At 38.0% G+C, this 27514-nt stretch overlaps 1 protein-coding gene across 5 annotated transcripts in view; it reads left to right on the top strand.

The window, feature by feature from the left end:
• LOC124356737 (apoptosis-stimulating of p53 protein 1) overlaps positions 1-27514 on the top strand; it is an 879319-nt gene that overhangs the window by 461843 nt on the left and 389962 nt on the right. The window contains exon 1 of one of the 5 annotated variants that reach the window (XM_046807923.1): positions 22626-22804. The exons of the other annotated variants lie outside the window; for them this stretch is intronic. The gene's annotated coding sequence lies outside the window, so the exon portion shown is untranslated. Of the gene's footprint in view, positions 1-22625; positions 22805-27514 lie in introns of those variants that run through there. 5 annotated transcript variants of the gene reach the window in all.

Here is a 27514-nt window from a genome sequence, read left to right as displayed (position 1 = left end):
TTCTAATTTGGTAGGTAGAATAATTATTCTAGTTTCAATTATCTGTCCTAAATGATATGACTTTTCTATAACTACTGAAAATAGAAATGCAAGAAGAAAATCGTCTTAAAGGTTATTTGAACGAGATTAGAAATTATTTATAGTTTCCAAACTTTTATCATATCAAATAATCGGGCTGATACTAATACCTCTGGCCATCTTGGCGGCGAGGGATAAACATCCCTTGAGATAGCATCTATCACTTAAGAGATAAAGGTCTGAACTTGAATAATAAACACTAGATTTCCAAGAAAAATGTAAGGTTTTGGAGACAATGGAATAATACAACGATCTGATAGAATTCTGAATATAGAACGTAAAACGGTCACTCCTTTAAAATATATTACACTCAAATATTGAATTTCCCCCTCCTCCAAAACTGTTATAAAGCCTGAATTTCAAACTGCTATTAATTACAATAGAATAGTTAAATTTATCACACGTAACAATGTGTTTAATTATAAAATACAGTGAATTCTATCTAGACTGCTAAAAATATACATAATCTGAGTACATGCCAGATTACATAATTGGCCTTTCATTTACATACTGGCTGTATATTATATAAATATAAATGATTTAAGAAATTAAAATGATACCAGGATTTCCGACATTTGCCATCGTTATATGTTACAAAAGGTATAACACAACGTTTCGAGGATTGGAATCTATCATCTTCATCAGGTTGGGCGGGGTGGTAATAATAGTTACAAAAATAAAGAACAGAAATAAGAAAAAAAGGAAAGAAAAGGATTCAAACAAACCAGAAAGCTGCTTCTCGTATTTATGTCTTGTGCTCGGGACTTGCATCGTATGCAGTGTTTGGTTCCAAGCGGCTTTCGGGTACGTTTGAACCATTTTCTTTCTCTTCTGTTTTTTTCTGTTCTTTATTTTTGTTTGTTCACCCCCTCCCCTCACCTAAGTGTAATGGCTTCTAAAAGATTATTTAAGTCAAATGCTTCACTTCAAACTTCTCATACTGTAGTTTTTAGAGAGATTAATGAGTACTGTACTTTACAGACGAGTTTTATAATAATGTGTTGAAATCCGCCGCAGCACAAAATCTGCAATTATTGCGCCTGTGGTCTGTGTGTAATACGAGTTTCTCTGTGGTGCTGACCTAGTCTGGGTGTGCGGAACAGGAAGTTGATATCACCTGTTTGTTTGTTGCCGCACCGCAGCAGGAAGACTCATCCTGTCTGAGTGGCCGGGTCGGGAGACGTACAAACAGCATCGGAGTGCTGCGATATCGTGTATCACCGCTACCCCGCAATTAGACTTGCAAACCGCCTTGCAATATGCAACAGGTACACAGAGTCTATTCAGCACCAATGAAATTCAACCAGGTCGGAGTGAATCTCTGTGCTTCCAGTTTGATCAACGTTTGTTTCCATACTAGTGCTTCCTAGTGACTTCGTAATTGTGCACAGACACATATCTCACTATAACATTTTCTGTCTTAATATCGCTACAATATATTCAGTGAATTAATATTGTCAAATGAAAAATAAATACTTTATTAGGTGAGTCGTGTTGATAAACAGTGTATTGGTTGGTATTCGCAAGGTTTTATTTACTCGACTGGGCTTGTTTAGGTTGTGTGTTTCGTGCTTCGCGGTTTCTTTTAAAAACAAATGAGACCGTTTTTATAGCAGCGACTAACTGCATACTACGCAACGCAACTGCATAGTAGTTTGGGAGCACTGCGTCGTGCGCGACTGAACTAACAACATACTACGCAACACGCAGAGCTCAGCGTGTTGGGAGCACTGCTTCGTGCGCGACTGCGCAACACGTAGTGCTCAGCGTGTTTGGAAGCACTGCGTCGTGCGCGACTGAACTAACAACATACTACGCAACACGTAGTGCTCAGCGTGTTTGGAAGCACTGCGTCGTGCGCGACTGAACTAACAACATACTGCGCAGCACGCAGTGCTCAGCGTGTTTGGAAGCACTGCGTCGTGCTCCACTGAACTAACAACATACTACGCAACACGTAGTGCTCAGCGTGTTTGGGAGCACTGCGTCGTGCGCGACTGAACTAACAACATACTGCGCAACACGCAGTGCGCAGCGTGTTTGGAAGCACTGCGTCGTGCTCCACTGAACTAACAACATACTACGCAACACGTAGTGCTCAGCGTGTTTGGAAGCACTGCGTCGTGCGCGACTGAACTAACAACATACTGCGCAACATGCAGTGCTCAGCGTGTTTGGAAGCACTGCGTCGTGCGCGACTGAACTAACAACATACTGCGCAACACGCAGTGCTCAGCGTGTTTGGAAGCACTGCGTCGTGCGCGACTGAACTATCAACATACTGCGCAACACGCAGTGCTCAGCGTGTTTGGAAGCACTGCGTCGTGCGCGACTGAACTAACAACATACTGCGCAACACGCAGTGCTCAGCGTGTTTGGAAGCACTGCGTCGTGCGCGACTTAACTAACAACATACTGCGCAGCACGCAGTACGAAGCGTGTTTGGAAGCACTGCGTCGTGCGCGACTGCTCTATCTGCGTACTCTACTGAGTCAGTTACGACCCGCCCTGTGTAACTAACAGCTAACATTGTGAAATCACGGTTTAAATTAAAAAGTTTTCAACCAATGAAGATTGTTTGGCAATCGAATGAACGTCTTGTATATGGAGAGCCAAAGAGCTGGGAGAGGAGATTTTAACTTTCGTTAACTTAAGTATTCCCTGAATTTTACTGCATTGTTTATCAAGTGGATAGTAAGAATATTAAAAGCACCCTCACAAATCCTCTAGGTAATTATTGAATTGATTACTTTCGACTCTCGGACAGTGTCGACGCCATCCATATCCTCTTCATCAACCCCACCATAAATGTTACACTTTTTCTCGGATCCATAGCAGACTCACGTTTTATTGTGCACGGGGCGCGGGTGCTGCGGTCGGAGGATAACACACCGAGAATCAACGATGAAAGCCGTGGCACTGGCGCCGTATTTACAGTTGTGATGGGTTGTATGAGGAGAATGGTGGACAGCGATGTGGGTATTGGAAAATCCTGTATATTTATCATGGTTATCGGTGCGGGTGTTATAGTGATGGAAAGTTTATGTAATGGTGGTGTTTCGTGTTATGAGAGACGGTGAGACACCCAATGGGTTTCACTCCAGGAAGCCTACAGTTTCTACAAAGGTGTGGGACATAGGCCCCATAGGCCTTATTCATAATACGTTTTTACAGTAACAAGTCAAATATGTTATCAGGTGTACAGAGAGGACTATTCTTCATCATGATTAGACTGCATGGCTGGTGGTTGAACCAGACATATCTCTTTTGTAGTGTCCTTAATGTCGAAACGGTGCGAAGAGATTGATTTGGACGTCTGCGTCGTTGGCATTTTTTGATCTGTTTAGACGGATATGCACTCTGGCGGATTCCAGGAGTCAAGTCAGTGGTAGTGTCAGACTTCAGACGCTGGTAGTTGAAATAAAGCTAAGCGAATCAACAGGTACGCAATGTGTATAATATGGTTCTTGTTTCTCGTGTCAGTTTACGTTGCTGACAGTGATGACAGACGGTAGGGGACCGTGGTGGCCAGTGGTGTAGCCTGCCGAGTCCAGTGTGCACTGGTATTCTCAGGTCCCGTTCTCGGCATTAGTGAATAATTTTCCGCTTGAGGAGGAGGAGAGGAGTGGAGGAGCGGTCGTGAGAGGCGTGAGGAGGTCTCACACGATTACCCGCACTGTTGCTGAGCCGCGCAGGACCGCAGGTCGCTTGCCCGGCGCAGGATGTTGTCCCAGGATCATCCACGTCTGGGTACTCAGGTGCAAGGATAAGGACAGTCTTAAAGTCACCCTAGTTTGAAACTACGTCTACTGGTTTGGCTTGCCCAGCAAAATCTGTTTCAGTTATTGTAATCGCTGATAAGTTACCAATAAGCAGAAAATGATAAAGTCTTCCTTGACCTTTACCGTGGCGTAAGGGTAAAGCTGCGACTCTAGCTAGAGATCACGGGTTCGATTTCCGGGAAGTTCTAAACATGGCCTTGAACGATTTTTCATTAAAAACGTTTATACAGAGTGTTCATTTGAAAACTTCAAACTCGTATTAAAAGACTTAGCCCAAGTATCAAATACTGATAGCGAAATTAGTAATTACGTTAATATTACACGAAACTTTTGCTTTTTGGCAATAACATTGCATTCAATAAGTAATGGTGTTGTGTTTTAGCAGTATTACTGTAGTTTGTACACTAATAATTCTTGTGTAAGAAATTACATTATTGGCTGCTGATACGAAACGGCTTGGCCGGTTTAAATTTTTTGTACTAAAATACAGCATTTTTTATAAGCATCATTTGGAGGTGGCACAAGGTATTAATTAGTTGCCATTTCATAATTTTGGCTTTGAGTTCAGGGAGGTATGGGGTGAGCACTCCCATTTTGGACATATTGTTTTGTTTCCCCAATTAGTACTGTACACTCCAGTTTACAGACTTTTGATACTTGGGCTAAAAGTATGACTTTTAATACGAGTTTGAAGTTTCCAAATGAACACCCTTTATATTAAGCTAAAACACCAATGACGCAGAAAGAACCTCCTTAAAGTAAAAGTTGCAGGTATTTATTCCAAAATTCCCAGATGACACAATAGAATCAGGCTATTGAAAATAACACATTTGTGTACGTATCGTCTGAAGCTTTACCTGGAGCAGTGTTTCACATTACTTCTGCCTGGGCTGATTTGATAATAAAAACTAGCCAAAACGCTGTGCTCAACCCCAGGTTCGAACCCGGATCCCTGAGGTAATAAGCTGAGACGTTCACTTAGCTACCAAGGACGGCATTTCACATTTTTTAGTTTTAAACATCATAAAAATTTACAAGAATACATGAATTCCTAAGACATTGAACGTACACATAAGATACCTTGTGATCATTACGATCACAAATTGTCGGGTACTACAAAAGTAAAGTCGCAAAAATAAACTTAATCCCTGAATTTGAGTTATTCTGTTCTACTGTGCACAGATTTACCATTTAGGTGAAGGAAACCTCATCGAGAGAGAAATGGAGAAATTCTGGAACCACTTCAAATCACAAGCAGGAAAAAGTAATTCGGAAAACATCATTGTTTTCTTTATGAACGAAAATTCTATTTGTTAATTATGAATAAATTAAAATAAGCATATATACAGTGTCTGTATATTCTTGATGTGGTCTCAGTTAATTTAAAAGCATTTAAAAATCGATCAAGACCCCACATGACACGTGAAAATTTCAAAACGTGATGTCGGCTTAAAATCAGCTTCATAACTACGTAACTATTAAAATGGTGTACTTACTGTTTGAGAGATAAGATCCTTACTTATTGTTGGAGAGGTAAAGTCCTATTCTCTTTGTATACGGATACAACATAATTATTCGTTAAGTTTATAGAGAGAATTTAATTGATCGTAATCAAGTCGTCTATCGCTTTAGATTTAATTGAGCTAGAAGTGGAGGGATACCGAAACATTTAAAAGCTAAAATGGTAAAATTTTCAAATCCACATTTTATAGCCCATACTTATATGTGTCACCGTCAAGCAAGGAAAACACATCTGTAAATCGCCTTTTTTAGCCATACGAATAGTTGGTTTCTATCTTGGAGGCTGGTTTACTTGTTTATTCGCATGGTATAACCATTGACTAAACAAAAAAATCAGGTCAAGAAAGGAAGGTCAGGGTGGTCAGGTAATCAGGTTAAGTGTAAGAAAGGACTATGTAGTCCTAACTTCGCCTGAAAAAATAAAGAGAATTTTCATTTCACTTCATTGATATACCCAATTAAAGCCATAATTATGACGTGAAAAAAGTGCCGTTCATTATTTTTTAAACTTTGATATATTTTAAGTTTAAAGTTTAACTTCCACAGAAACCATATTGTGGCTGATGATTAATTTCTTTCTATGTATTTTCCTCTATAAATTTCACTATATGCAAAGTGGTGTGTGTTTCCAGACTGTATAACGCTAATAATGTTGCTAACAATTTTTGACAGCTGGTCGTAAAGTGTACAAATGACCCTAAAGAAAAGACTATTGTCTCAAAGTAGGCTTGAGAAAGAATTACAAAGTAGATTGGATGTCAATGCCACAAGCTCGGAACATGGAAGTTATTGTGGAGGCCATGTAGAGATTTACCACCACAATTATGTGTGGCCAACTGCTGTAACTGCCACACTGTGCGCGCACCAGGCCCTTTACTGCCATAACATTCTGTGCTGCTGCAGTTAACATTACCTCTATTTGATGTAGATAATAAATAGTTGTTTCTCGTACTACCTGTATTACCTCAGACAACAACCACTATTGGTAAGCACATAAATAATATCCCTTGTTGATGACTGAAAGGGTTGCTGCAAGTAAAAAAACATGCCCGCCGATTCTGAATTAATGATAACGGCCGGTTATAAAATTCTAATCCCATTTCTTTATGTTGTATTTAAGATTTTTAGTATTAATTTTTAGCAAGATTTTAGTTTATTGTTATTACAATTAAAATTAATTACATGATTTAGACAGTTTTGAAAAATGAATTTGGTAGTAAGTTGAAGAGGTATTCGACTGTACTTAAGTTTGCTCGACACTGGGTTGATTGATATATTACAGGGGCCTCCAAATTTTTTCGTGAAGGCCAAAAGGAAGGATTTTTCGAGGCAGGTGGTCCAAGACCTTTTAACATACTTTTTATTTAAAGATAATATAAATAAACGTATTGTGCTTAAATTAAGTAAAGAGAACACTACTAAAAAAGAACTTGAGCCGAATCGGATACATCCATTGACCCAATTAAATGCCATTTCACTTATGCAGACGCCTTTGAACTGACTAATTTCAATCAGAGCCCATATCCATATTTGGGCACAAGCTAAGCGAATGAATTATTTGCTGGTATTGACGACATAACTCGCCTCACGAAACATTTTTGCTAGCCTTACCTGATGTGTGACATATTTTGCAAGTTGCTGCCACGTTTTGGTGTTTACTCTTTGTAATAATGTGACGTCGCGTCGAGATTTCATGGACTCTTTCAAAGGCTGTAACTTTTTGGCTCGGGACTTTGCACATATTTGCTTTTACATTGAGTAGTTTTATAATGTCCACTATTAAATCACAAATTGTTTTTCTTCACAAATAAGAACTGAATAATGTTTCCAACCTCAAAGTAGTCGAAATCCCACTAATCATTAAACACGCAATACTGCTTATCAAATGTTATATTTTTGGACTAAGGCATAACTGAAATAAGCGTTACGAACAAACCACAAGCTAAAACTGCAGAAGCATCTTTTAGCTTCGCTAACTCTGATCATGATACTGATATAGTAAAGCTAGGTTAGACCATGGGCTTTTTGGAGCTAACAACTTACTCGTGGTGTAGACCGAGCCACCTAGTTAGAACAATGTCTAGCACATCTATAAAGTTTCCTTTCCTCTACACTCCTCATGAGAGCACGTGGGCCAGTCCATGCCAAACGTGAAGACGATCAGTGACGTTTCTCCTGTGGAACGGTCTGTAATTAGTTGAGCCACGAGAGGGGAAGGGGAAGACTGTGTATGGAAAGTGGGGGTGTCAAGTTGCTGACTGTCAATCCTTACCTCTCCTTGCTTCACGCTGTCCGGTTCGTTCTGTACAAAACAGTCGCAACATTTTGGCGAATTCGTCATCTAATCTAATGGTCTGATAGACTTTTCCTTTTCTACGGCTACGACACCAATATTTCACCATATCGTGGTGAACGAAAGATGTTTTTTTAAATAGAGCGAGAAACTGAATTTCAAGGAAGCAAGCTCGAACCTTGCATATCCCCCCCCTTCCTATCTTCTGGGGTATAGATTAATATTATGATCCAATTATGTAGTACAAGAACTACTATTGGAAATATTATGTAAAAGATAAGCTCTAACTAATTCAATAATTCAATCATCCTAGATGGTCCATAAACGTCACTCACAGTCCTGAAACCCATCGTCGCTCTGCTATTGCAAGAAATCAATTTTTGGCTGTTGGGTGGTTGAAACCATCTCGAGGGCCAGATTTTGCCGGGAACCGTAGTTTGGAGATCACTGAAATGAAGTGTATCAGTTATTAAATCAAAAGCGTAATAAGAGACATGGTAGATTAAAATCTCACGTAGTTTTAGCAGAAATAATCAAGTTTTACTAGAAACGTGTAGTTAGTTACACTGTTTTGTTTGGAACCCGTACTGTAATTCTGATAAATATAATAATATTTTTTTTTCTTAAAATATTATAGAGAACGTTATCAATCATTTCATTTATTCAGATCTAAAATAAAGACAATATTGATAAGTAAACCTATAGTTGAGTTGTTTCGTGCGCTCTTGGTATTCCACAGGGATTCCTCATTTTTAGCGGAGAGTCCTTCACAGCGCATCCAATATACTGTGATTAAGCTCCAACGCTACGTGTGGTTTGTTTTGTTAAAAGTGTTTAAGTGTTATAGCAAAGTGAAAACACGCAACAAGGGGAAAGTATTAAAAGAATTTGCAAATCAAATATTGAGAGTCTGACTTCAAATTAAAGTGCGATATTTTGGCCGACACTAAATAATTGTTAAATAAAAATACTTTTGGATACATTACGAAACTCCGATCGAATTTGAAGCTAACCTCTTAAAAATTAAATCGCTAAAATAAATAAACATTCATAAGATATATTTTATATTCCAGTATTTTAGGATTAAATCGATATAAAAAAAAAAATTATATTTAAGACTGTTATGCAGGTATTGTACTATGTTCTTACATTTTGAACAAAAAGAATATAAATGAACCCTGAAGAAATAATAATAAATAACAGCTATATACAAATTAAATGCGAGGATTTCCACCATTAAAATTTAAATAATGGTAAAAATAATAATGAATTACAAGTAAACTGTAACACTGTAACAATAAACCGTTGGAGTACGTGAAATAAACATATGCAACACCAATCCTGACAAGCCTCATCAGAAGTAAGCGCCGTTCTTCCGCAGAGATGTCTGAGTCTGCACTGAAAATGATAAAATCACAGATACTATTATCAGCACCTAGCAGTCTTGCGACTGGATCATGGAAAATAGTTCGTTCCTATACCGTACGTATAACCTCTAAGATATTCTGAGATCACGTTCCAGAAGGCTCTCTGGTGTTTTAAGAATATTGTGCAATCTTTGAACTGGACAATGAAAAAGTAGTTAGTTCCAATATGTATAACCTCTAAGATATTCTGAGATCACGTTCCAGAAGGCTCTCTGGTGTTTTAAGAATATTGTGCAATCTTTGAACTGGACAGTGAAAAAGTAGTTAGTTCCAATATGTATAACGTCTAAGATATTCTGAGATCACGTTCCAGAAGGCTCTCTGGTGTTTTAAGAATATTGTGCAATCTTTGAACTGGACAGTGAAAAAGTAGTTAGTTCCAATATGTATAACCTCTAAGATATTCTGAGATCACGTTCCAGAAGGCTCTCTGGTGTTTTAAGAATATTGTGCAATCTTTGAACTGGACAGTGAAAAAGTAGTTAGTTCCAATATGTATAACCTCTAAGATATTCTGAGATCACGTTCCAGAAGGCTCTCTGGTGTTTTAAGAATATTGTGCAATCTTTGAACTGGACAGTGAAAAAGTAGTTAGTTCCAATATGTATAACCTCTAAGATATTCTGAGATCACGTTCCAGAAGGCTCTCTGGTGTTTTAAGAATATTGTGCAATCTTTGAACTGGACAGTGAAAAAGTAGTTAGTTCCAATATGTATAACCTCTAAGATATTCTGAGATCACGTTCCAGAAGGCTCTCTGGTGTTTTAAGAATATTGTGCAATCTTTGAACTGGACAGTGAAAAAGTAGTTAGTTCCAATATGTATAACCTCTAAGATATTCTGAGATCACGTTCCAGAAGGCTCTCTGGTGTTTTAAGAATATTGTGCAATCTTTGAACTGGACAGTGAAAAAGTAGTTAGTTCCAATATGTATAACCTCTAAGATATTCTGAGATCACGTTCCAGAAGGCTCTCTGGTGTTTTAAGAATATTGTGCAATCTTTGAACTGGACAGTGAAAAAGTAGTTAGTTCCAATATGTATAACCTCTAAGATATTCTGAGATCACGTTCCAGAAGGCTCTCTGGTGTTTTAAGAATATTGTGCAATCTTTGAACTGGACAGTGAAAAAGTAGTTCGTTCCAATATGTATAACCTCTAAGATATTCTGAGATCACGTTCCAGAAGGCTCTCTGGTGTTTTAAGAATATTGTGCAATCTTTGAACTGGACAATGAAAAAGTAGTTAGTTCCAATATGTATAACCTCTAAGATATTCTGAGATCACGTTCCAGAAGGCTCTCTGGTGTTTTAAGAATATTGTGCAATCTTTGAACTGGACAGTGAAAAAGTAGTTAGTTCCAATATGTATAACCTCTAAGATATTCTGAGATCACGTTCCAGAAGGCTCTCTGGTGTTTTAAGAATATTGTGCAATCTTTGAACTGGACAATGAAAAAGTAGTTAGTTCCAATATGTATAACCTCTAAGATATTCTGAGATCACGTTCCAGAAGGCTCTCTGGTGTTTTAAGAATATTGTGCAATCTTTGAACTGGACAGTGAAAAAGTAGTTCGTTCCAATATGTATAACCTCTAAGATATTCTGAGATCACGTTCCAGAAGGCTCTCTGGTGTTTTAAGAATATTGTGCAATCTTTGAACTGGACAGTGAAAAAGTAGTTAGTTCCAATATGTATAACCTCTAAGATATTCTGAGATCACGTTCCAGAAGGCTCTCTGGTGTTTTAAGAATATTGTGCAATCTTTGAACTGGACAGTGAAAAAGTAGTTAGTTCCAATATGTATAACCTCTAAGATATTCTGAGATCACGTTCCAGAAGGCTCTCTGGTGTTTTAAGAATATTGTGCAATCTTTGAACTGGACAGTGAAAAAGTAGTTAGTTCCAATATGTATAACCTCTAAGATATTCTGAGATCACGTTCCAGAAGGCTCTCTGGTGTTTTAAGAATTTTGTGCAATCTTTGAACTGGACAGTGAAAAAGTAGTTAGTTCCAATATGTATAACCTCTAAGATATTCTGAGATCACGTTCCAGAAGGCTCTCTGGTGTTTTAAGAATATTGTGCAATCTTTGAACTGGACAGTGAAAAAGTAGTTAGTTCCAATATGTATAACCTCTAAGATATTCTGAGATCACGTTCCAGAAGGCTCTCTGGTGTTTTAAGAATATTGTGCAATCTTTGAACTGGACAGTGAAAAAGTAGTTAGTTCCAATATGTATAACCTCTAAGATATTCTGAGATCACGTTCCAGAAGGCTCTCTGGTGTTTTAAGAATATTGTGCAATCTTTGAACTGGACAGTGAAAAAGTAGTTCGTTCCAATATGTATAACCTCTAAGATATTCTGAGATCACGTTCCAGAAGGCTCTCTGGTGTTTTAAGAATATTGTGCAATCTTTGAACTGGACAGTGAAAAAGTAGTTAGTTCCAATATGTATAACGTCTAAGATATTCTGAAATCATGTTCCAGAAGGCTCTCTGGTATTATTAGAACTGTGTACTCTTGGAACTGGACCATGAAAAAATAGTTCGATCCCTTATCTGTAACCGTAAGATGTTCTAAGATCACCATTTTCCTAAAGGCTCTCTGGTTTTATCAGTGTTCAGGATAATATTAGAGAAAGTTATAATCTTGCCTTTGATCTGTCCTGGTTATTTATCGGCACTAACCGCACTATTGCATATTATTATACTCGTATAAGAGTATTAATTCCCATTGATATCTGGTATTATGAGAAGGTCCTTATTATAAATAGTATAAAAAATGAGACCACCATTTTTTATTTTTTGATATAGTAAAATGTATAATCTCTTGTGATTTTAGATATGCTAAGTTTCACACTCTATAAATATAGCTTGCATTCTTTAATATTTGGAGGTTAGGGATTTCGCTGATACGAACTCCCCGTGAAGAACGTCGGGTATAATTTCACACGGCCGTTCCAGATTCCTGTACCGGCGTCGCTTTCGCCGATATCCGCCAGTGTGGGGTCGGAAGCGGGGAGAAAGTGGGGGCAATTAGAGCCTGTTGACCACATTAGAGGCTTGTTGCAGCGGCTAACCTGGGAACTGTGGGCAGGGCACCGGACATTGTTTGTCTGTAAGCGCGAGGCGAGGCGGCAGCGTCCTGCGGTCTACCCTGAGTGTGGTGGTCTGCCCTTGCCCCAGTAACTATTTATGTGTCGGTCGTCTAACGGACACAGACCCTTGAGCAGAGCAAACCACAAGAACCTGTAGTTGTAATGCTTACCAGAACCTTCTACAGACTGCCCAAAACATTCCTGAAACATTGTTTTGTAGACTGGGGTAAGAAGACTCGTTTATATGTGGTATTTTTTACAAAAGTTCACCGACGAAGCATGGTAATCTGGAGCTCAATTATACCACAACGCATAATTTCTGTGAACGAATTAAACCATTAATACAAAAATTCTGATTTACATAAAAACCCTTGTCTAAAAACTGTTATAGGTCTCGATGACATTTACAGCGTTGTTTTATTGTGCTATTTGGGTTGCATAATTTTTCCCAGCTTATGCTGTACCCAGTTGGTATTTTTATGAAGTAAAATCAATCATCTGTCAACTAGGAAGTGATGTACTAGCATACTTATATGTATTTAATAATTCAACTTAGCGCTGTAAACCTACAAAAGCATTTTAAACTATCCTCGCTCATAAGCACACGCCTCATAAACTCCTCTGGAAATGTAATAAACGTCCCTACTATACTGTGTTAAAAACAGGAGGAAAATGAAACAGTCTAGAAACGTGTAGTGCGTTAATTTGTAGAAAGTCGTTAAGGTTTGTGGATTTCCTTACAGTTTATCTCTTTAAACCGTTAAAAACATGAAATGAATTCTAAGTATTTTCTAGTAATTGCCTCTACCTCAAAAAGCACGTGTACCGAAGCGTGGCTTTTAAACGTTAATTGATAATCATAATTGATGTCAAATAAATACTTACTTCCTAGAAGCTTTCTACTTAATATTACAAGTTAGAATTTCCTCATTCAAAATGGCACGTGAATAGAGGAACAATTATAATTAAAATCATAAATGCTGTTGAGCTTCAAATTATATTTGTAATGGCGCAGTGTAGCGGGTACAACGGTTATCGCAAGATACCAGATCAAGCAACGTTGAGCGTAGCTGCTGCTTGGGTAGATAACTGCTGAGCGATCCTGTCCTTGCAAGCAGCCCGCCTGCCCGGCCATTGGTGGTGGTGGTTCAGAAGTCACCTTTAAACCGTTGGTCCCCAGGTTAAGTGTTATAGAGGGCTTCTTAGCCCTAACTTCGCCTGGTAAAATAAGACATCTTTATTTTTAATTTTTTAAATGATTACAGGCCGTGTTGGGACGAAAGTCTAGTACTGCGTTTAATCAGTTTTTGTAATTGTCAGAACTCAATTGAACTGTTTAGCTTGGAGCGATCCAACGACGGGACGGGGACCGGTTTCTCTAATGAAGAAGGCGATCAGCTGTAGGTTTATACAAAGTAGCGAAGAGCTTGCCAATTTCAATTCCAATCTCGAGCGCAATTGTAGCTACAACAGCGACGCACGTGCATCCGAAGATTATATTTCCAGTATAATCGAACCATCAAATTCCGGATTAGATTGTAGTCACGAACTCCGTCTGCGATACTTTCACCCCCGCCCCCTCTCAGTGCTTCCTCCCTTAATCCACTGGCAGCCATTCCACCGTATCTGCAGTAGTATCACACTTCACACACCAACGATGTCTGAACGTGTGAGGAGTGTCGTTATCTACAATTGGCCGACAACACATTCCTCCAACACTCTCATGTATTTGGATTGTCGATTTTCTGTAACAACTTTATCAGCACTCACAGATACTCTTCAAAAGTTCAGTGGCCCTTAGATGGTCTTCTATTCTACCGACTTGAGTGTTAATGGATTAGAACTTTTATAGCTACGATGCGGTAACTTATTTTTACTTAATTTTATTACTAATGGAAAATTTAATAAGGCCATTGCCTCGGGATGTGTGTTGCATTTTTTTGTACTTTCCATGATTAAAACGTATATTTTTCCATTACAATAAAAAAAAATAACAGTCAGTACAAAGGCGTGAATATAGAATAGAGGTTTTAATTTTAAAATAACGTTTTATTATAGATGTTTCTGTTTACATACGGGACAAACAAAAATTTCAATTAGGAAGGTATGTTTTAGATTCAGAATATCGAAAAAACATGTAGATAGAAGACTAATAGTTACTTCATAATTAATTGGTATATGTTATTGAGAGACTTATGTTTACTATGCTTCACTTTGGTGTAAGGTTCTACGCGATTGTCTATCTTTGTGTACTGTGTGTTTGTGTGTAATGAATATAATAAGTGATTTTTAACATTAATGATTTAGCGATTAGTCATGTTAAATATATTGTATTTACCACCGCCAATAATACAATGGCGAATTTCACTTTAAAGGGCTAACACGTTTTCGGATATTTGATATCGTTAATGTTACACAAATGGTGTTTTGTATAATTAACATGATTAACAACACGTTGCTGAGTTTCCATGCAAAATTTCAAGTCTATATTTAATTCTCGAGATCTATTGCGGAAAGACAATCATACAGAAAAAAAATGTTGACATCCATCAGTAGTCATAAGGGAAATTGCGGTAGCCCTCTGAGTATTAGCCTTCAATGACGCTCAGCCAAATTCCACAAGAGTACACCGAAATCGAATCGTGTCACAGACTTTTAACACCTCTATTATTTTTCTTTTTACTTTATGACTAAACGTCAACACGCATGATGTTGCATTTGTTGCGGCAGTTAGGTTACATATTATGTTAATATTTAAGATTTTTAAATATTATATGATTGGACTCAATGTGTTTATAGATTAGCTTATTCTGCTTTTTCCGTTGCCATCATGATCATTCACAAGACCAATGTAAATATATTTTCTAACGCCCAGCCAAATAACGTGTAGTGACATGCACAATCATCGAACACAGGGTCTATGTAGAAATAAAGCATCATTCAAAATTTCAAATGTATAGGTTAGTTTGTTTTCGAGATGTCGTGTGGACAAAATGATGTGAATTTATCCAGCCAGAGTGAAGGGCTTCGCTAACGCTAAGCCGAACGTTAACGCCTTTTCGATATTATAGTCATGGAAACGTTGCAAAAATAAGTTCGCAATATTAACGATGGCAACGATGACTTGAATATATTTAAAATTATGTGATTACGAGTATCATTAGTTGGATTGAATTTGAATTTTTTCCGATTGCTTTAGTTATCTTCATTACACAGAACGTTTAACTTCAGTTATTTCGATTAGAAGAATGAAAGACACAAAAAGAGTTTTCCTTGAAATATAAGACATTCGAATGTGTAAACATAACGCTTTCTCGTTTTACGTAAATGATAATATTTAATCTGAGAACGAGGAAAATAGCGCACCTCATAATTAATATCTTTATCGGCATTGAATTAATCTATTGCGCAACAAGCAAAATACATAGGAAAGTTATATTTGCTTTATAATGGTTCTCTGTCGTATTTCTTCTCTTATACATAATTAAATGTGTATGCATTAGAGTAAAATACATTTAAAAAATGTTCTTTTTAAATCAGGAGCTCCAGCTATATTTTTAGCTTATAAAACAGTAACCTTTTGTTGTCTATAAATATTTAAGCCAGGAAGTATTAGATCCTGTCCATTTCTATGTGGACGACATACCTTATATTTACATCACATACACTATGGAACTCGATGGAGTCTTTCATATTGCTTGGCATTAATAATATTAGTTAGTATAATACTGAATTGAGGACGTATTATATTGACTTTATCATATTGAATATTGGAGTTCGGTATCCTTACAAAACCAAATACTCTATACGAGTAAGATACAGGTAAAAGAATGTTTTTATTTTAGATTAGGCCTTATATTTAAGAGAAGGATCACATTTGGAGTTTCCATGAACAGTTCCGCTTCCGAAAATTGTTCATCACCATTCCTTTAATTTTGTAAGAGAATCGCTCGTATTTTGTCAGTGTATAGGATTTTGTAATCCTTTAAAGAATTACCCTAAGATTGTGAAACGTATTACACTTTGTAATAGCGAACAAATGTTAATTTAATTTGAGTTCAGTTTTAATTCGTCCATCAATATTATTTTGCATTCACACACATTTCTGTGACGTGTATACTCTCACAATCTACATTATGGGGAAATATTATTAAATTTAGCGGCCATATTCCGAACATAAGACACCAGAGCGGCCTAGTTACATATGAACATCCCTAGGATACTTAACATTCCGTTAGTTGGCCAAGTAGGCTGGGGTGGCTTGCCATGTGGTGTGCTACTGATCCTTATATCTCCCGTTGGCGGAATACACCTAGTACGTCCGGTGTGGGGAATATACGGGTTTGTAAAGTGATGAGTGCCATAAGATACATGACACCAGAGCGGCCTAGTCTCATATGAACATCCCTAGGATACTTAACATTCCGTTAGTTGGCCAAGTAGGCTGGGGTGGCTTGCCAAGTGATGTGCTACTGATCCTTGTATCTCCCGTTTGCGGAATCCATTCAATACGTCCGGTGTGGGGAACAAACGTGTTTGTGAAGTGATAAGTGCCATAGGATACATAAGACACCAGAGTGGACCTAGTTACATATGAACATCCCTAGGATACTTAACATTCCGTTAGTTGGCCAAGTAGGCTGGGGTGGCTTGCCAAGTGATGTGCTACTGATCCTTGTATCTCCCGTTGGCGAATCCATTCAGTACGCCCGGTGTGGGGAACAAACGTGTTTGTGAAGTGATGAGTGCCATAGGATACATAAGACACCAGAGCGGCCTAGTTACATATGAACATCCCTAGGATACTTAACATTCCGTTAGTTGGCCAAGTAGGCTGGGGTGGCTTGCCAAGTGATGTGCTACTGATCCTTATATCTCCCGTTGGCGGAAATCCATTCAGTACGTTCGGTGTGGGGAACAAACGTGTTTGTGAAGTGATAAGTGCCATAGGATACATAAGACACCAGAGCGGCCTAGTTACATATGAACATCCCTAGGATACTTAACATTCCGTTAGTTGGCCAAGTAGGCTGGGGTGGCTTGCCAAGTGATGTGCTACTGATCCTTGTATCTCCCGTTGGCGGAATCCATTCAGTACGTCCGGTGTGGGGAACAAACGTGTTTGTGAAGTGATAAGTGCCATAGGATACATAAGACACCAGAGCGGCCTAGTTACATATGAACATCCCTAGGATACTTAACATTCCGTTAGTTGGCCAAGTAGGCTGGGGTGGCTTGCCAAGTGATGTGCTACTGATCCTTGTATCTCCCGTTGGCGGAATCCATTCAGTACGCCCGGTGTGGGGAACAAACATGTTTGTGAAGTGATGAGTGCCATAGGATACATGACACCAGAGCGGCCTAGTTACATATGAACATCCCTAGGATACTTAACATTCCGTTAGTTGGCCAAGTAGGCTGGGGTGGCTTGCCAAGTGGTGTGCTACTGATCCTTGTATCTCCCGTTGGCGGAATCCATTCAGTACGTCCGGTGTGGGGAACAAACGTGTTTGTGAAGTGATAAGTGCCATAGGATACATAAGACACCAGAGCGACCTAGTTACATATGAACATCCCTAGGATACTTAACATTCCGTTAGTTGGCCAAGTAGGCTGGGGTGGCTTGCCAAGTCGTGTGCTACTGATCCTTGTATCTCCCGTTGCCGAAATCCATTCAGTACGTCCGGTTTGAGGAGGAATAAACGTGTTTGTAAAGTGATGAGTGCCATAGGATATATTTTTGAGGTCACGACCATTGTGCTACAGTTAATTTACGCTGTGTTGGTGAATCACAGTTTTCGCATATTGGGAAAGGTGGATACGAATAAAGTTCCAGCAGAGGAAAATTGGGTAAGGGATTTTTAAATTTGACTTCCAAATAGTTAAGTAGGTAGCTTACATTTTAAGACTTTTTCTGTTGCCTCGTGTTGCTCTAAATATGTCAAGAGATAACTGGATTCTATTTAATTTCGTGTTCTGTTTTAGGTAAGAGACCTTGCTCACGGAGATAACTTGGTTTGTTTTACCTATCAGTAAGTAAACCGCATGCTGTCCTTTGATGACATGTTTGTTTTACTATAATTTATGTTTTAAGTAATTACTTATCAGCTTAGTCTCATTTCAATCCTTTTAGTGAAGTTTGTTAAACAAGAAATGAAGTTCGAATAATGTCTATGCTCTCTGTTCTCCTTCAAATATAACGTAAAAAATTTGAGGTAGCTATTTTAACCAGCATCAACCCCCTTTTTGAATACAATTTAACCCTGAGTATGAACGTTTCGAAAATTTTACAGTTCCAAATCTATTCTTATTATTTACTAATTAGTGGAATTTGTTGGATATTTTTGAACGATGTTATGAATAAAGAGAATTTGATCTAGTTTTGTCGAGAACAAATGTTTTATAAAGTACTGCACAATTGTATTGTTGCAAAGAAATAGTTAAACAGTTTCCAGGATGTAGACGGTTTATCAAAATTCCTCATTTTTATATCAGTTGGCATGATACTAGCGAAGGTCGTGTACACAAGTTGTTATTGGTACTTTCGTTATCAGAGCTCCTTCAACGTTCTTTAATGTGGCGAGTTGATAAGCTAACAGCGTTCGCGGATAGTTCTTGGAAATCAGCTGTTGACATGACGTCTCTCTGGTCTGAAGACCTGATAAGCCTTCGCTAATCTCAGAAAAGAATGTGATAAATTCGCCTAGTTTCGTAAGATATTTGGAAAATAAATTATGTGAAATAGTTTTACTATTTATTTTGGATATTAAATCATCTCATCACACATATACATTTCAGTCTTGTTAGGTCTATCTATCTCAGTATAATTTGCATACAGTATTATTTATTTGATGATTATAAAATATTTAAAAGGTCAGGAAAAGTTGTTTTATTTATTTTTTATTACTAGTATAAATTGTTTGTATTTAGTTGTAGGAATGAATAAATTTTATAAAGTGCGTGTGATCATTAATAAAGTTAGTTTAATTATTGATCATCTTCTACTCACAAATAGACCATACTCTCTCAATATCTCTTTGTAAAGCATTTTGTAAATAAATTGATCAAACTGAGAACATAACGGTGCTGTTAAATCAAGCCCGTTAAACGGAATAACAAAATAACACTCGGTTTGTTAACCCGCCACCCTTCTAGACGGTTGAACTTGGGGCTGCCAGCCGAGTGTAAAAGCAGCTGCTGACTTTTGTTTGCATACCTCTTGCAGATTTGTGAAATCGAAATTGTTCACTGAAATCAGTGTTGCGTAATACACGTAGTTTAAACTTACGTTATGGGAAAATATTGTCACGGTACATTTTGAGTGTATCCAACATTACTGTGAAAAATTACTAAAAGTAAACCAAATTAACCAATGTCGAGTTTGCTCCACTCTGACTGTTGCATACAAGAAAATATCTCTTCACTTGGATTATACTGAATATTTTAATCTAGGCGTCTTTGATGTCGGAACGATGCTGAGTTCGATGTGAGCTTCCTCATCGGCGAATTTGTTATCATATCATAAGACGAAAATGACTCCAAATTCCAGGAGTCCAGTCTGATTTCAGACGCTGCCATGAAAGGAAGCTGAACTGGAGCAAACTCAAAATTCACAATGAATCAACCCTTGCAACCATAGCTACGTTGTGTGTAGACCAACATAATGTAATTTTTCTTATGGGAGGTTTAGTTTAGAATATTAAAATGCATTTCAATTTTAGTAATAAAATTATCTTTTTTAATATTTTTCTGTCCAGTTACTAAGATTGTTAGTATTATTGAATATGTGACCAAAGAATTTTTACAAAAATTTGAAAACATCTTCTTTATATAATTTTTCCCTTTTATTGGATTGCAAATCTTTGAATAAAAAATATTCTAAATAGACATTAATAGATAATAGGCACAATTCATAAAGAAAACTAAAAATTATAGAGTCATTGACCTGCTAGTATTGATCTATTAGTCTGATAGAGAATGGGGAATCTCTAGTAGAATATGACAGACATAAATTTTGTCAGTTTAGATTTAATGGAATACCATTAAACTTAAACACCAGCCAATAGACAAGCTGACCTGTCCTTATTTTTATAATTTAACATTACGATAATTAAAACTTAACGTTATTGGAGGACGTTATGGTAAGAAGTCTGTGTTGTGTAGGATACATCAATCAGATGATGCCTAAATAATATTCACTTGCTTCACCGACAAAGTATGTATTCACAATGCGATTGTATACGTACTGGGAAATAATTGAACAATTGGCATTGTTAATTGTTGATTAATAATGGTTTTAATGGAATATTATAGTGTCGAAATCGATAGTCCTATTCAACAGTGACTTCACTACAGATCGGGTATTTTTGTTTAAAGTTTGTTATTGACGATGGAAGGTTTGAAAGGATAACAGGATTTCGGACATTTGCCATCGTTGTAGGTTATAAAAGGTATAACACAACGTTTCGAGGATTGGAATCTATCCTCTTCGTCAAGTGTGGGGAGGTATTAATACATACAAATATAAAGAATAAAAAAAAGTAAATAAGGGAAATAAAAAGGTTAAAACATGCTCTTAAGCTTGCAGTCCAGTCCATGTGTTGTCACTGAACAGGAATTTACTGAAATTTATTGAGTATTCAGTATCGCACTGTAGCCTATGTTGGTGTGTTGTTTGATTGTGATCCTCGTTTTTGTGAGTAGCCTATGTTGGTGTGTTGTTTGATTGTGATCCTCGTTTTTGTGAGTAGCCTATGTTGGTGTGTTGTTTGATTGTGATCCTCGTTTTTGTGAGTAGCCTATGTTGGTGTGTTGTTTGATTGTGATCCTCGTTTTTGTGAGTAGCCTATGTTGGTGTGTTGTTTGATTGTGATCCTCGTTTTTGTGAGTAGCCTATGTTGGTGTGTTGTTTGATTGTGATCCTCGTTTTTGTGAGTAGCCTATGTTGGTGTGTTGTTTGATTGTGATCCTCGTTTTTGTGAGTAGCCTATGTTGGTGTGTTGTTTGATTGTGATCCTCGTTTTTGTGAGTAGCCTATGTTGGTGTGTTGTTTGATTGTGATCCTCGTTTTTGTGAGTAGCCTATGTTGGTGTGTTGTTTGATTGTGATCCTCGTTTTTGTGAGTAGCCTATGTTGGTGTGTTGTTTGATTGTGATCCTCGTTTTTGTGAGTAGCCTATGTTGGTGTGTTGTTTGATTGTGATCCTCGTTTTTGTGAGTAGCCTATGTTGGTGTGTTGTTTGATTGTGATCCTCGTTTTTGTGAGTAGCCTATGTTGGTGTGTTGTTTGATTGTGATCCTCGTTTTTGTGAGTAGCCTATGTTGGTGTGTTGTTTGATTGTGATCCTCGTTTTTGTGATTGTGCTCGGGACTTGTATACTATTCAGTGACAACGCCTGGACTGGACTCCAAGCAAGCTTTTAGGTATGTTTGAGCCCTTTTCTTTCCCTTCTTTATTTCTTTTTATTCTTTATGTCCATATTTGTATGTATTAATACTTCCCCCACCTGACGAAGAGGGCAGATTCCAATCCTCGAAACGTTGTGTTATAACCTATAACCTTTTAACTTCTATAAACCTTTATAACCTATAACCATGTCAAATGTCCGAAATCCTGTTATCCATTCAGTTTCGGGTAGATATTGTGACTAACTTTTAATCAGGAATTTCAATTTCAACAATAAACACGATGTCATTGGTAGCAGTAAACAGTTTTAGCGCTCACAGTTGTTCAATCACAACGCACATCAGAGGCTACTGTTTATCTAGCGCAGAGCGATTTAGTGGGTGGTCTCTCAAAAGATTCATTATCATCCATCCATTCGTCATCGTTGACAACAAAACCATCTGTGTCCCTTCATACACCAACAACACGCCGACATGTGAGTGCAGCAATGACAGGGGTATAATGTTACACAGAGATTATCTGAGTGTGTGTGCCACTCCCTGCGCGTGTGTGAGTGCGCCTGTGTGTTACTGGACAGATATAACCTCATAGCCAAAGCCAAATCTCACAGCTCAGTCTGCGTGGAGCCTCTTAGAGTCACTCCTCTTTCATCCACATACCCTCACTTGTTTTTCGTGTTCTCGTTCCGTTTTGTGATTTTCTATTGTGCACTGTTAGTGAATTCTAGTTTTTAAACGTAGTGAATGTTTATTACCATTTGTTTCCTTTTGGGAGTCCTTGGTACACGTCTTGTGTTTGTCGATTGTGTCGTGAATTTTTAAGAGAGTTCCCTTTTGAACACTGTTCGTAGTTTCCGTAGTTTGTACGTTGAATAGTGTTTTGTGCTACCTTTTGTATGTCTTGTTTTCGCTTGTTTATTGTTTAATTGTGTTGTTTTTGTCACGCCCTGAAATGTGCATCGTATTGTCACAGCATTGTAGGCCAGTTACGTGTAAATGGTTGTCAGTGTAAAATTATAGACTCAATAGACCTATCATAATGACTCCTGAACTTATCCAAATGAGCATACTTAAATGAAGGGAAAAAGCTCATGACTGTCTTCGACGCTCCAAAATGAGTGGCGAGGGAAAATGACTGTGTCTTACTCAAGGCGTCCAGGTTCCAGAGGTCCTGCCGATGTGAAGGGTTCAAACAAGTAAGCTACTGGATATAATGCCCATTCAGCTTGTGAATTGCTTATTGTTACAGTTCTAGCATTGTAGGTTTCATAGCTTTGTAGATGCATTAGTATCAAACCAGACGTGTAATAGATTAAAACGTAGGTTGCTATAAAAAAATAATACTTTTATGCAAGTATGAGTTCTGGACATTTTTCAAAGCCATGTGAATTGTAACGGAATATGCAGTGTAATGATGGTATTCGTAAAACGTAAATGTTGACAGTAAAATTCAATTTCCACCATTTGCGGTTAAAGCGAGAAAGGGCGACAACGGGGATACTGTAAGCCGAAATTGAATTGTGATTATAGTCATGAAAAGATTTACAGGTAGGGTGCTTGTAACATGTGATTCCTTTAGCTCCTCTGAATTTGAGATCAATATGTTATGTTGGTGAATATGTGAAAGTAACTTATTTTTACTTTTGGGTATGGGACGGTTTTGCTTTTAAGAAGAGTGGTGGTAGTTTCATGCCACTGTCTTAACAAATTTTGATTGGGCTGATGGAAGGTGTAGGTAGTTTCCTCACTAACGGATGAGATGTAAAATAAACAATCCCGTTACAATTTTTTTCTTTATATTGCAAAACAAAAAGGTACGTGGAGTTATCAATTTCCTTCAGCTGCCTTTTATTGTGAAGTGTCTCATACTGAGGAAAATCACTAGAATTAATTGTGTACAAATGAATTTTCAAAACTCATCCTTCACGCTGCATTTTTTTCTTAAGACGGCAAACCGATGTAAAATTACTATAGAATATCAGAAAAGTGCGAAATGAAAAGAGGAAACATATTATTTTCAGTAAGTACTGGATACATATTAGAGTACCCAAGGCATTTACTATTTGGTACTAACTAATATCTTGTTATTTCTCTATATGTTTGAAATTTTGCCGTATTTCTTGTATCTTTTTGAAATTGTAAAATTTTAAGTCCGAAAAAACAGCCCATGTTTGTAAAACAAATTTATGCTTGAAATGGCAATCAGGCGTTGTTCTGATTTGTGTTTTGCTTACTCTGTTATTCAAATGTCGTATAAATGTGTAATTAGCGTCATAAACGTATTATGTTTTATAATTTTCTTCGAATGTTTGTGGAAGGAATAAAAACATATCCTTATTTCGACCTTTCGGACGTATTTATTGACTTTTTGGACTGGACAGTTATTACGTGATTATTTAAAAGTATATTACATATCGTATGTTGTTACAATCAATAAACAGTTGCGATGTTTACAATTGTATGTTTATACAGTATATTGGTTAAATGTAGTGACTCGTTCTACATTATTTTATACTGGAATATAATTCAATAATTCAGTAATTGTATTACTGTATGGATTATACAGTATGTTGGATAAATGAGGTAACCGTTCTAAATTAATTTGTACTGGAATATTATTATGTTACAAGGAGGATAAAGATTAACAAGTAATTTATTAAAATTGAATATAGGTATTAGAAAGTCGTAATCTGAAACTGATTGAAAAATGGTTTTTATATTCAACATGATAATAACATAACATAATAACACAACATAACAAACATGTCTTTTAAACCTTATTACTAAAGTTTACATTCCCTGAATAACTGAAATCTACATGTCAGAACTTTTTATCACAAGTTCTTAATACAAATAATACTATGGTAACATTTAATGCGTAAAAATATCAGATGATCATAAATTTAAAGAGTAAACGAATAACCAATTTAATATATGAAATAAATATGAAATGAAAGAATCATTGTCTCATGTATTCAAGTGTATAGGAATAGTAACTAGAACTTTTCCAAGTTAGGACCTACTCCATCCACTAGCTTCTTTTTGAGTATTGGTAGTATATGTGTCTCCAACAGCTAAGATACCAATTGCTGTCTGTTATATACTCCGACATAAATACGAGTACGTAACTCTCAATTGTAGTTATAAAAAGTCAGAGGCAATGATAAGAGATTGCAGTACTGTTATATGCCAACTATTTAACAGAGCAGTACACAGATATATAGGAAGACAGACGCACCACTTAACAGCAGTACACAATATATAGGAAGGAAGACGCACCACTAAACAGAGCAGTACACAGATGCATAGGAAGACAGACGCACCTCTAAACAGAGCAGTACACAGATGCATAGGAAGGAAGACGCACCACTAAACAGAGCAGTACACAGATGCATAGGAAGACAGACGCACCACTAAACAGAGCAGTACACAGATGCATAGGAAGGAAGACGCACCACTAAACAGAGCAGTACACAGATGCATAGGAAGACAGACGCACCACTTAACAGAGCAGCACACACATATATATATAGGAAGACAGACGCACCACTTAACAGAGCAGTACAGATACATAGGAAGACAGACGCACCACTTAACAGAGCAGTACACAGATGCATAGGAAGACAGACGCACCACTTAACAGAGCAGTACAGATACATAGGAAGACAGACGCACCACTTAACAGAGCAGTACACAGATGCATAGGAAGACAGACGCACCACTAAACAGAGCAGTACAGATTCGTAGGAAGACAGACGTACCACTTAACAGAGAAGTACACAGATGCATAGGAAGACAGACGCACCACTAAACAGAGCAGCACAGATACATAGGAACACAGACGCACCACTTAACAGAGCAGTACACAGATGCATAGGAAGACAGACGCACCACTAAACAGAGCAGTACAGATACATAGGAAGACAGACGCATCACTTAACAGAGCAGTACACAGATGCATAGGAAGACAGACGCACCACTAAACAGCAGTACACAATATATAGGAAGGAAGACGCACCACTAAGCAGAGCAGTACAGATACATAGGAAGACAGACGCATCACTTAACAGAGCAGTACACAGATGCATAGGAAGACAGACGCACCACTAAACAGCAGTACACAATATATAGGAAGGAAGACGCACCACTAAGCAGAGCAGTACACAGATGCATAGGAAGACAGATGCACCACTTAACAGAGCAGTACAGATACATAGGAAGACAGACACACCACTTAACAGATCAGTACAGATACGTAGGAAGACAGACGCACCACTTAACAGAGCAGTACCAATGCATAGGAAGACAGACGCACCACTTAACAGAGAAGTACAGATACATAGGAAAACAGACGCACCACTTAACAGAGCAGTACACAGATATATAGGAAGACAGACGCACCACTTAACAGAGCAGTACAGATACATAGGAAGACAGACGCACCACTTAACAGAGCAGTACAGATACATAGGCAGACAGACGCACCACTTAACAGAGAAGTACACAGATGCATAGGAAGACAGACGCACCACTTAACAGAGCAGTACACAGATGCATAGGAAGACAGATGCACCACTAAACAGAGCAGTACAGATACGTAGGAAGACAGACGCACCACTTAACAGAGCAGTACACAGATGCATATAGGAAGACAGATGCACCACTAAACAGAGCAGTACAGATACGTAGGAAGACAGACGCACCACTTAACAGAGCAGTACACAGATGCATAGGAAGACAGATGCACCACTAAACAGAGCAGTACAGATACGTAGGAAGACAGACGCACCACTTAACAGAGAAGTACACAGATGCATAGAAAGACAGACGCACCACTAAACAGAGCAGTACAGATACATAGGAAGACAGACGCACCACTTAACAGCAGTACACAATATATAGGAAGGAAGACGCACCACTAAGCAGAGCAGTACAGATACATAGGAAGACAGACGCACCACTTAACAGCAGTAAACAATATATAGGAAGGAAGACGCACCACTAAGCAGAGCAGTACACAGATGCATAGGAAGACAGACGCAACACTAAACAGAGAAGTACAGATACATAGGAAGACAGACGCATCACTTAACAGCAGTACACAATATATAGGAAGGAAGACGCACCACTAAGCAGAGCAGTACACAGATGCATAGGAAGACAGACGCACCACTTAACAGAGCAGTACAGATACGTAGGAAGACAGACGCACCACTTAACAGAGCAGTACACAGATGCATAGGAAGACAGACGCACCACTTAACAGAGCAGTACACAGATACATAGGAAGACAGACGCACCACTTAACAGAGCAGTACAGATACATAGGAAGACAGACGCACCACTTAACAGAGAAGTACAGATACATAGGAAAACAGACGCACCACTTAACAGAGCAGTACAGATACATAGGAAGACAGACGCACCACTTAACAGAGAAGTACAGATTCATAGGAAGACAGAGACGCACCACTTAACAGAGAAGTACACAGATGCGTAGGAAGACAGACGCACCACTTAACAGAGCAGTACACAGATGCATAGGAAGACAGACGCACCACTTAACAGAGAAGTACAGATACATAGGAAAACAGACGCACCACTTAACAGATCAGTACACAGATATATAGGAAGACAGACGCACCACTTAACAGAGCAGTACAGATATATAGGAAGACAGACGCTGCTTGTGGAGCGAGCGGATTGACGTCAGCTTCCGACGGTCTATAGGAGCGTACATGTGTGCGACCGGGCAATGACATCTCCGCCGCCGCGCTGTTCTGGCACAGACATTACATTCACTTTCTTACTGGCGAAACTCCTACTCCACTTTATTTGTTTTGACACGAAGTAAGCGCTCTGCTAATAAAATCCACAATTTGTACACGTTATTTTGGATTCACTAT

The sequence above is a fragment of the Homalodisca vitripennis genome, chromosome 3 (assembly GCF_021130785.1).
Source record: "Homalodisca vitripennis isolate AUS2020 chromosome 3, UT_GWSS_2.1, whole genome shotgun sequence".
NCBI classification, from domain to species: domain Eukaryota; kingdom Metazoa; phylum Arthropoda; class Insecta; order Hemiptera; family Cicadellidae; genus Homalodisca; species Homalodisca vitripennis.
The sequence above is the reverse complement of the archived record's forward strand: the minus strand, read 5'-3'. Positions and strand labels throughout refer to the sequence as shown.